Genomic DNA, 12,745 nt, shown 5'->3' with positions numbered 1-12,745 from the left:
TTAATTTTGATGTAGTATCCTGATAGGCTGTGTTTAATTTGCTATTATTTTGGTAATATATTTTCCAATATTTTAAAAGATTTGAGGGGGTGCAATTTTTTTGTACTCTACTTGTAAGACTTTAATATTAGAATTGTAACATTGTATTATTAGGCTTTGTAGTAATAACTTGGTAAATCTTCCATGCTGTTTTTTGTCTAGCTTAAGACTGGCGATATTTTTTCTTTAAATATTTGAGAGAATTTTTTGAAAGAGATCATGTGAGCCTGGAGGGCCTACAGATTTTGGAAAACAAGTTCATCATCTTTAAAATGTGTAGGGTTAAACATATTTTTCTGTTTTATCTTGATCAATTAGGATTATGTATATTTTTTAAATATTCATTTTTTTATCTAAGTTGACAAATTTCTTGCATAAAATTGGTCATAAAATTACCTTATTGTCCTTTTAATATACATGGAATTCAAAATGACAATCTCTTTTATTCTTGATATTGGGAATCCATTTTCTCTGTATTATATTTCATCAATAATGCTAAGCCTAGTTTGTTTTAATTTTCCGTATTGTTTGTTTTTCTTTCATTGATTGCCATTAATATCCTCCTTATTTCATGTTTGTTACTTATTCTGTCTTTAAGCTGTTCTTTTTTTCTAACTTCTTAAGATAGAAATCTAAGTCATTAATTTTAAATCTCTCTTTCCTAATGTATCTATTTAAAGCTACATATTTCTGTCTAAGCAATAGTTTATTTTCATTACATACATTTTAGTGAACTCAATTTTCCTTATCATATAGTTGGAAATATTTAATTATTTCACTTGTAGTTTCTTTTCTGATCTATGAATTTTTTCAGTTCAGTTCAGTCACTCAGTCGTGTCCAACTCTTTGCAGCCCCATGAACCGCAACACACCAGGCCTCCCTGCCCATCACCAACTCCTGGAGTCCACCCAAACCCATGTCCATTGAGTCAGTGATGCCATCCAACCATCTCATCCTCTGTCGTCACCTTCTCCTCCTGCCCTCAACCTTTCCCAGCATCAGGGTCTTTTCAAATGAGTCAACTCTTCACATCAGGTAACAAAGTATTGGAGTTTCAGCTTCAATATCAGTCCTTCCAGTGAACACCCAGGTCTGATCTCCTTTAGGATGGACTGGTTGGATCTCCTTGCAGTCCAAGGGACTCTCAAGAGTCTTCTCCAACACCACAGTTCAAAAGCATCAATTCTTTAGCACTCAGCTTTCTTTATAGTCCAACTCTCACATCCATACATGACTGCTGGAAAAACCATAGCCTTGGCTAGACGGACCTTTGTTAGCAAGGTAATGTCCCTGCTTTTTAATATGCTATCTAGGTTGGTCATAACTTTCCTTCCAAGGAGTAAGCGTCTTTTAATTTCATGGCTGCAATCACCATCCTCAGTGATTTTGGAGCCCACAAAAATAAAGTCAGCCACTGTTTCCACTGTTTCCCCATCTATTTCCCATGAGGTGATGGCACCAGATGCCATGATCTTAGTTTTCTGAATGTTAAGCTTTAAGCCAATTTTTTCACTTCTCCTCTTTCACTTTCATCAAGAGGCTCTTTAGTTCTTCACTTTCTGTCATAATGGTGGTGTCATCTGCATATCTGAGGTTATTGACATTTGTCCCGGCAATCTTGATTCCAGCTTGTGCTTCATCCAGCCCAGCGTTTCTCATGATGTACTCTGCATATAAGTTGAATAAGCAGGGTGACAATAGACAACCTTGATGTACTCCTTTTCCTATTTGGAACCAGTCTTTTGTTCCATGTCCAGTTCTAACTGTTGCTTCTTGACCTACGTACAGGTTTCAAGAGGCAGGTCAGGTGGTCTGGTATTCCCATCTCTTTCAGAATTTTCCACAGTTTATTGTGATCCACACAGTCAAAGGCTTTGGCATAGTCAATAAAGCAGAAGTAGATGTTTTTCTGGAACTCTCTTGCTTTTTCAGTGATCCAGCAGATGTTGGCAATTTGATCTCTGATTCCTCTGATTTTTCTAAAACCAGCTTGAACATCTGGAAGTTCACAGTTCATGTATTGCTGAAGCCTGGCTTGGAGAATTTTGAGCATTACTTTACTAGTGTGTGAGAGGAGTGCAATTGTATGGTAGTTTGAGCATTCTTTGGCATTGACTTTCTTTGGAATTGGAATGAAAACTGACCTTTTCCAGTCCTGTGGCCACTGCTGAGTTTTCCAAATTTGCTGGCATATTGAGTGCAGAACTTTTACAGCATCATCTTCCAGGATGTGAAATAGCTCAACTGGAATTCCATCACCTCCGCTAGCTTTGTTCGTAGTGATGCTTCCTAAGGCCCACTTGACTTCACATTCCAGGATGCTGGCTCTAGGTGAATGATCACACCATCGTGATTATCTGGGTTGTGAAGATCTTTTTTGTACAGTTCTTCTGTGTATTCTTGCCACCTCTTCTTAATATCTTCTGCTTCTGTTAGGTCCCTGCCATTTCTGTCCTTTATTGATCCCATCTTTGCATGAAATGTTCCCTTGATATCTCTAATTATCTTGAAGAGATCTCTAGTCTTTTCCATTCTATTGTTTTCCTCTATTTCTTTGCATTGATCACTGAGGAAGGCTTTTCTTATCTCTCCTTGCTATTCTTTGGAACGCTGCATTCAAATGGGTATATCTTTCCTTTTCTTCTTTGCTTTTTGCTTCTATTATTTTTCAGAGCTATTTGACAGGCCTCCTCAGACAGCCATTTTGCTTTTTTGCATTTCTTTTTCTTGGGGATGGTCTTGATTTCTGTCTCCTGTACAATGTCACGAACCTCCATCCATAGTTCCTCAGGTACTTTGTCTGTCAGATCCAGTCCCTTAAATCTATTTCTCACTTCCACTGCATAGTCATAAGGGATTTGATTTAGGTCATACCTGAATGAATTATTTAGTAATTTGTAATTTAATTTCCAAGTGTTTTATGTTTTCCTTGATATCATACTATTATCTTATAGCTCCTAGTTTGCACTGTCATCAGAGAATTTCTCTGTATAATTTGAATGTTGACAAATGTATTTAGATTTGCTTTATAGTTTAACATATAGTCTGTATTGATGGACACACAATGTGTACCTGAAAAATTGTGTATTCTAAAATTACTGTATATAGAATTGTGTAAATATTAATTAGGCCAAGAGGGTTGATAGAACCATTCAGATCACCTATGCCTTTACTGAGTTTTATTTCTAGTTGTTCTATTAATTGCCAAAAGAAAAAAGAAAAAGTCTTTGACTATGTGGGATATCTTCCTCTCTAAGTTTATCAACTTTGTATTGAGTATTTTGAGATTCTGACATTAGGTACATATAAATATCTGATTTTTAGTTCTTTCATATGTTTTGACTTTTTTTTATCATTTTGAAGTGGTCTTCCATAATTCTGGTATCCTTTATTCTTTATTCTGAAGTCCATTTCATCTGATATTAATAAAATGGTTCTCAATTTCTTATGCTTGTTGTTTGCATTGTGTATTTTTTCTTTTTGCTTTCAACTTCTGTCTATTTATTTAAAGTATACCCCTGTGACAACAAATATTTTGGTTTTTCTTTTTAAAATCTGATAATCTCTGACCTTTAATTAGAGTCTTTGCTACATGAAACTTCAATACAGTTATTAATATGGTTGACAATTTTAGGTTGAAATTAGACCTGATGCTTTTATTCATTTGCTTTTTGACACTATCCTTCAGTCTGTGATTTAGGTATCTACTACTTCTTTCTTGACTTCTTTTTGATTATGTGAAGTTTTAGGATTACATTTTAATTACTCTATTGGTATTTTAGCTATACTTTTCTGGTCATTTTGTTGTTGTTGTTGTTTGTTGCTCAAGATATTTGAATATACATCCATAATGTTTAATGGTATAGCTAGAGTTAATATTGTACTATTTAAGAATAATAAAGTTAGAAATCCTACCACCAAGATGGTCCATTTATTACCCTTCATTTAAGTTATAGTTATGTAACATACCTAATAATGGAGAAGGCAATGGTAACCCACTCCAGTACTCTTGCCTGGAAAATCCCATGGACAGAGGAGCCTGGTAGGCTGCAGTCCATGGGGTCGCTAAGAGTCAGACACGACTGAGCGACTTTACTTTCACTTTTCACTTTCATGCATTAGAGAAGGCAATGGCAACCCACTCCAGTGTTGTTGCCTGGAGAATCCCAGGGATGGGGGAGCCTGGTGGGCTGCCGTCCATGGGGTCACACAGAGTCGGACATGACTGAAGTGACTTAGCAGCAGCAACATACCTAACAAACATAAAAACTTCACAAGAAAAACTAATTTTGCTTTAAATAGTACATGTATTTTTAAAGTAATTAGAAGAAGCTATTTACAATCATCCAGATATTTAACAAATTTTGATGCTACTTATTTTCTTCTAATGAGGTAAATTCCTACCTGGTATCATTTCTCTTCAATCTGAAGGACATTTTTTTTAAAAAAAATCCTTGAAGCACAGGTATGCCAGCAATAAATTCTCTTAGCTATCATTATTTCAAAATTATCTTCATTTTGCCTCCTATATCACAGAATATTTTCATTGTATATAGAATTCTGGGTTGAGTTTCATCCATCTCATTAGAACTGATTCAAGTGTATTCTTTTTAATGGCTGAGTAATATTCCATGGTGTATATGTACCACAGCTTCCTTATCCATTCATCTGCTGATGGGCATCTAGGTTGCTTCCATGTCCTGGCTATTATCAACAGTGCTGCGATGAACATTGGGGTACATGTGTCTCTTTCAGATCTGGTTTCCTCGGTGTGTATGCCCAGGAGTGGGATTGCTGGGTCATATGGCAGTTCTATTTCCAGTTTTTTAAGGAATCTCCACACTGTTCTCCATAGTGGCTGTACTAGTTTGCATTCCCACCAACAGTGTAAGAGGGTTCCCTTTTCTCCATACCCTCTCTGAAATTGGAGCCCATTATACAGAGTGAAGTAAGCCAGAAAGATAAACACCAATATAGTATACTAATGCATATATATGGAATTTAAAAAGATGGTAAAGATAACCCTATATGCAGGACAGAAAAAGAGACACAGATGTATAGAACAGACTTTTGTACTCTGTGGGAGAAGGCAAGGGTGGGATGATCTGAGAGAATAGCATTGAAACATGTATATTATCAAGTGTGAAACAGATCACCAGCACAGGTTGGATGCATGAGACAAGTGCTCAGGGCTGGTGCACTGGGAAGACCCAGAGGGATCGGAGAGGGAGGGAGGTGGGAGGGGGAATTGGGATGGGGAACACGTGTAAATCCATGGCTGATTCATGTCAATGTATGGCAAAAACCACTATAATATTGTAAAGTAATTAGCCTCCAACTAATAAAGATAAATGAAAAAGAAAAAAAGAATAACAATGCTAGTAGAACCTTCATTTAATAATCTGAAGCATCAAAATACCAGAAACTCTCAGAATAAATGATTTGCCTTGAAGTTAATAACCAATATAACACCTAGAAAAGCAGTTGTAATAATAAACAATAAATCGGTCATTTGAATGGCTGACAAAATTATGTAATATAGCAAGTACAATAAATTCTGATGTTTGTGATTTAAAAAAAAAGAATCCTGGGTTGAAATTTTTTAACAGTTTAAAATGTTATTTACTTGTCTTCTTGACTCCACTGTTTTTAATGAGAAGTCAGTGATTTTCTTTTTCATCATTGAGCACAGTTCTACATTTAGTATGAAATCTTTGGAGAGTAAATTTCAAATACAGATCTTCTTGGGGATAGCTTTCATTTTGTCTTTTCTCTGGAGAATAGATCATGTTTCTTGGGCTTTTTATTTTGGTAACATTGTGAACATTATGTTTACAACTCTGGATTTTCTTATAATATCTTGAAGAATTTGCATTTGTTTGGATTGCCTATTGTTTGGATCTTGTTTCTTGGTGTGTCAAAAATACATTTTTTAATGCCAGGTGTTATATATGAGAGTTTGTGGGCTGGCATAATGTTGCCTCCCTTTAGAGATAGCCAGTATTCACTATATTCTGATAGCAAAGGCACATCACCTCCATCTGCTCATGGACAGAACAGACTTCAGGCGAGTTTTCAGTTTGTATTAGGCTCCAACTTTCTCTTTTTCGCCCATGATCCTGAAGTCCCTGTTGACAGCATGGGTTATATTTTAAAGCCCTTATTCTTGCTAACTTCTAAACTCATTTTTATCAGCACCAGAAAACTGCCAAAAGTTCTATTCTACTTCACAGTAACTTTCTGCTTGATTTCTAAGTTTTTGTCATATGCAACTGAAATAGAAAATGTTTGAGGGTTACACATGCCTCAGGGTGACTTATTTGCACTTTTTCACTCACTGAGATCTTGAACTTTCACATCTAGGTGCTCTGGCAGTCTCAAACTCAAATTTTATCTTCCCAGTCTAAAGAGATTGCCTTGAAACTCACCAGTTCCTTGGCAGCCTCTACTCTGTCACGCTTATAGGCCTTTAAGGTTCCTGAGTTTTACTGAAAATAGGCAAATGCCTTTAGAGGAAAAACAGCATGCAGAAAATTTGGGCCCACCTTGATGAATTTCCCTTCCCCCTTTCATGTAGTCTCTCAAGTTCTGACTACCTTAAAAACTCTAATATCGTCATCACGATTCTTAAGGAGGTTTTTCTCCCCCCCACCCCCCGACTTATAAAAATTATTCTATAACTTTTCTAATTATTTTTACAATAAATGTTTATGATCACATTATATTTCACTGAACTAGTGTTCTGTAACTTCATCTCACAACATTAGCAATGATCTCATTTAAAACTGTCCTGTAGTGGCATCTAATTTCAATATAGTTCTTTTTCCCCAGTAAGTTATGTTTACAAAATGAATTCTCAGGAACAAATAGTCCATTAATGTTTCAAATGATATTTGCAATGTACCACTCATTCAAGACATTTCTTGATAATCTTGATAACCAAAACATATTTGTGCCAAGTTACAACACCACTTGTAATATATAATTGCTGTAGTTTTATTACTAGTTTTCCAAGATTGAAGAATTTTAAAATATTTAATTTTGGATGATTTAATAATTATAAATGATACCTCTTATTTCAGTTTGTATTCTCTTTGATCACTTGAAAAGTTAAAATTGTGTTATATTTGGAAAGCAGCAATTTCAAAGACTGCATGTCAGTTGAGCTACTAGGTAAGTGCTCATATGAGTGAAAGTCATTCAGTCATGTCCAACTCTTTGTGATCCTATGGACTGTAGTCCATGGAATTCTCCAGGCCAGAATACTGGAGTGGGTAGCCTTGCCCTTCTCTAGGGGATCTTCCCAACCCAGGGATTGAACCCAGGTCTCCTGCATTGCAAGCAGATTCTTTACCAGCTGAGCCACAAGGAAAGCCCAAGTGCTCATAATTAAAACAATAAATTAGTCCATTTCTCCAGTTGTTTGTGGTATACTTTTTCTTGTATTCTTTTCAGAATTTTACATAATATGCAAGACATAAGATGTGCTCACTAAGAATTTATTAAGTTTAATGTCACTATTTCTTTCATTTTCAGTAATTTTAGTCACTCTTCGAATAACACTGCAGAGGCTGTAGTTGCACATGGTACAAAATTGTGGGTTATCTGTTTAAACCACTTACCATATGTCTAATATCCTGTTTTTCCGGATGTCTCATTCTGATCTATTTTGCCATCATGAGAAATAATAGATTCATAAGTTATAAATCTGTTATCTAGACATATATTGGTAAATTTTTCTTTTTATCTGTAGCAAACTGGCAAAGGGGACCTAACTGTATTCCTGGACTTTAGCAGACACATAATAACAGAGTTTTTGAAAAATGAGGACATTACTCAAGGCTGCTAGATAAAGCATGTCAGCCTGAGTCTTGATTGGAAAAACAGTTCTGCTTAACCATCATTCTCTTAACTCCTATCTTTCTGAAAGCAAAGATAATGTAGCCAACATGTCATCAGTAATGTGGTTTTGAGTTGTTTTTCTAGGAGTAGCAATCAATTTGCAATGATCCTTTCTTGTATTGCAAAATTTCTGGACAAGATGGAATCATGGAAAATCAGTTTACTGTTATTAATAATATTTTCAGGAAAAGATTTCTCGTTACAATGTACAATACTATTTAAAATGTCTTCTAGTTCTAAAGTAATGTAAAAGCATAAAATAGATGTTTTGATTTTCTTGTAAAAATCACTATGCTTGCTTAATTAAACTTAGAAGCATAGTTTATTCAAGACAAAAATGAATTTGCTTGTAATTGTTGCTTTTTTTAAAATGTGAAATCTTAAGTTACTTACCATTAAGGATTCTAGCATCTCTTGAGCTACTGAGAAGTATGCTAAAATTTGTGAAGATAAGAAAACACATTTGTTAAATAAAAATTAAAATAAAAAACAAATGTATACTTTAGATCTACTTACTTTCAGGGAAACAAACAGATAGAAAAAAACATTTTTTTCAAATGAGCCAAACAAGTACAGAAAAAAAAATTATCCTTTAGCTCCTGAAATAAAATTTTATTTAATTGGCTTGATTTCCAGGTTGAAAAAAAAAAGACATAACTTTTTAAGATGTTCTATTCTTCATCTATCCAATGAAAGAATATCCTTTCCGTCATCTCTTATAGGAAGTTATCTACACTGTAGGTTTAATAGCTGATGAAAGACATGCATTTCAAGAGGTATCCAGGGAAGCCAATGTTGCCTTAATAACTTTACCTTGTCTAAAGACAATAAAACATCAACCAAGAAAGTCTAAGATCTATAAATATCATTCCCCAGTAGAAACATCAAAAAAAGAAAAGAAATAATCTCAGGATAAGACATATTTTTCACTGGATACATTTAACTTTGTAGAAAAGTCATTACAATTTTTTTCATTTTTATCTTTATTACACAGTATTTTATTCCTGACTGAATATTAGTTATATGGATATGTTCACTTTGCCTCAATAAAACAAAAATTATTCAAAATTAAAAAAAAACTTTGCAGATTAAAGCCAGTTCTTAGACTGACAGAACACCTAAACACTTCCAGCCACAGAAAACTTAATGCTTTTTAAAATGAGGAAGCTTTGAATTTTTTGAAATGTTTTTATTATTTTGAAATAAAAGTCTGTTTCCCTATCATTTGCTCCCACAAATTCTAGGTCTGTCTTTTAAAACCCTATGGAATAAGTCCATTTCCTTTTCTAAAACACAAACTTCTAAGTATTAAGATAATTATTGAAGTTAAAACTTATAAACTTATTAAAAATGTAAGAATCATATTGGTAGTTTCTAAGTATCTTCAAGCCACATTTTACCATTTTCAGGGACCTCTAAAACCAAAGCCTTGAACATATTAAGAGCAATTTTCTGCAATTTAGTAGACTAGTTTACTTCTTGATTTTGTCTGAATTGGAGCAGATATGTGAGCTTCAGATAATGGTGGACATCTTTGAAGTAAGAGGCAGTAATCAGAGGCCTTGCCCATAGATTGCCAGAAGGCTTTTCTTGGCAACACCTGGGACTGTGTTCCCAGGTCAAACAGCTGAAGGCATACTCTGTTCTTTAACTGCTGAAACGCCTTTCCACCACAAGTTCCCCCATGCAGCCTGGTTTTCCGTCCTATGAGTGCTGTAACCGTGCTGTCCTTATCTAGTGAGAAGTGTCCCTGGAGGCAGACATGAATCTTGCTTGCTTTTGAGAGTTGTATTTTTTTGTCCTTGGTTACAGAAATAGTGATGATCTGTTCTGTGTAATTTAACATCCTCTTCCTGCAACACTTGTAGGAATCACTCTGGGGGAGTAAAAGCTGAGTAACAGTATACAGCATTTAACCAAAGGGATTTAATTTAATATTCCAATTCTATTTTCCATGCAGCTACAAAACTTCTCTGCAAATATGTTCATTGCCTTTATACAGATATCTTATAAATCTAAGGGTAAAATATAGTATTTTTTGTGGTATTTTGCATGTTCCTGATCTGGTTCCTTTCTGACTTACCTGCATCGTCTGTTGTCATGACTGTCCCCACTCAAAATTCCAGCCACATTGAACCACCAGCTCCCCAAAACCCCACTTTCATTCTTATCTCTGTGACTTTGTGCCAGCAATTCCCATTGCCTAAATCGAGTACAATGAAGGGTATACATCAAGCAATTCAACTTTTTCTTGTAGTGTCATACCTTTTCTTTTCTTTGGGGCACATCCATCATCACTAGAGGGACTTCATATGGGTCCTTGGTGTTACTCAAGGTTTATGGTATTGGGCTAAGCACCATGCAAAACCACAAGAGATCTCTTTTACTTTGATATGCAATTTATGGGAGAGGAACTGCTCACTCAGAGATGGATAGTGTCCTAGGACATTTTAAGCAGATACTTAAAACTCTTGAACTCAAAATAGCAGCAGGAAGTGGCAATGAAATGATTACCATGGTAAAGTACATACTGCAGGAAACTTTATGCAATTATGATTTAATACTGCATCTTTCTATTTGTTTACATTTCTCTGGCCTGCATATGGTCTGTGAGTGTCTGTGTTTATGTGGGTGAGGTTTGATAAATTTAGACTTTTTACAATAGATTTGTGTATATTTTATGGTAGCAAACAATAAACTAGACTAGTATCTATATATATTTTATGCTTTAATAGCATACTTAACTTTTTATTATATTTTTCAACATTTCTGGACTACATAGTTTATCTACAAGATTTTTTTCAAATTTTTGCAAATCTCAAAGAAAATTTCCAAGCTATGTATTGAGAAAAAAATCAACATACAGTGAATCCATGTTGTTCAAATCTATGTTGTTGAAGGGGCAACTGTATTTTAAAAATGAGGATTTTATGTAGTCACCCATGTAGCCCCAGGCTTCCCTTGTGGTTCGGCTAGTAAAGAATCTGCCTGCAATGCAGGAGACCTGAGTTCGATCCCTGGGTTGGGAAGATGCCCTGGAGAAGGGAAAGGCTACCCATTCCAGTATTCTGGCCTGGAGAATTCCATGGGCTGTATAATCCATGGGGTTGCAAAGAGTCAGACACAACTGAGTGACTCTGAAATGTATTCCCACCATTTTACATGAGGCATGGCCTGTGGTTGTTGTTTATCGATATGTCGGGCATGACACTTCTGTGACTTCATGGACTGTGGCCCACCAGGCTCCTCTGTCTATGGGATTTCCCAGGCAAGAATACTGGAGTGGGTTGCCATTTCCTTTCCCAGGGGATCTTCCTCACCCAGGGATCTTCCTGACCCGGGGATCAAACCATATCTCCTGTATTGGCAGGCGGATTCTTTACCACTGAGCCACCAGGGACGCCCATAGCATGTGGTAGTCTCTCTGAAAATTTTATTTTTTTTTGTCCTGTACTTTGATAATTGATCAATGTTCTTCAATATGATGTTTTTAAATGAGTAACTGCATACATTTATAGAAAAACTAGCTAGAAAGTGGGATGAAAACAAAAAGAAACAAACTTACCTGCCTTAAATACCTATTAAAACAACACAATTAGGCTCACTGCCAAAGTTGTCCAACCACATAGAGAACAAATGAAAGACCTTTTGATATCCTTTGTTTTACTAGGAATAATGGAAATTTCCCTTTCCCTGGTAGTGCAGTGATGTTTGGTATTTTTGTAAAGATACTTCCAATTCTACTGCTTGTGACAACCATAGCGCCTATGTGACCACTGTATGTAGAATAACTGACAACTGTGAAGTCAGAACAACAATGAATTTGTCATGCTCTTTTGCGCTGACAAGTAGAAAACACTGCTTTATAGTTTCAGCTTCCTGGTAAGTACATTTGGCATCCTCTTTCAAAGATTTCCCAATCATCATGCCTGATGGATTGACAAGTTTAAAATCATTTTCTCAGAGGGAAAATTTAGTACAACTTCACAACCCGATCCTGGAAAGAATGAAGTTCAGAAAATAAAAGAACATAGGTAAAGGAAAATGATGTCTGCATCAGGGCATGTTCTATCTAGATTAAGGAGAAAAACGTCAAGGTATTTCTCTGTATAAGTTCATCCATCTTCATATTCACAAACACAAGCATTTTTTTTTTTCATGCAGTAAAGTAGCAGATACTGACAATAGAGAATTTAAAAATGAAAGCCTGCTCTTTTGTTTAGGGATAGTCTATTCATAGCAATCAAGTGACCACCCATTTTACTAAAATAATACAACCAATTTCTCTTTATAAATCTGGGCAAATCCATTGCTCTAGATATAACCAGTTGAACTTGCACATTTATGTGTTGGGCAGGTGCCACCATTCTTAGTTGTGGTCAGTTATATTTGTCCTATTGTGTACAGAGATCAGGTAGTGCATGAGAGAAATATTTATTCAGCACTAACTCTTGTCAGGTATTAGTGAGAAAAAGTCACTCAGTCGTGTTCTACTCTTGCGACCCCATGGACTGTAGCGCGCCAGGCTCCTTTGTCCATGGGGTTCTCCAGGCAAGAATACTGGAGTGGGTTGCTATTCCCTTCTTCAGGGGATTTTTACCACCTAGGAATCAAACCCAAGTCTCCTGCATTGCAGGCAGATTCTTTACTGACTGAGCTATGAGGGAAGTCTTTGTCGGGTATTGGGTCAGTATTATTGCATGATTATTTAATAATTACAAAGACCTATAGGTATTTATATTTACTTTTTATAAGGAAGGAAATTAAGTAAATAGCCTAGCTAAGATTAAAATTCAGGTCAAA

This window comes from Cervus elaphus, chromosome 20 (assembly GCF_910594005.1).
Source record: "Cervus elaphus chromosome 20, mCerEla1.1, whole genome shotgun sequence".
NCBI lineage: Eukaryota > Metazoa > Chordata > Mammalia > Artiodactyla > Cervidae > Cervus > Cervus elaphus.
The sequence above is the reverse complement of the archived record's forward strand: the minus strand, read 5'-3'. Positions refer to the sequence as shown.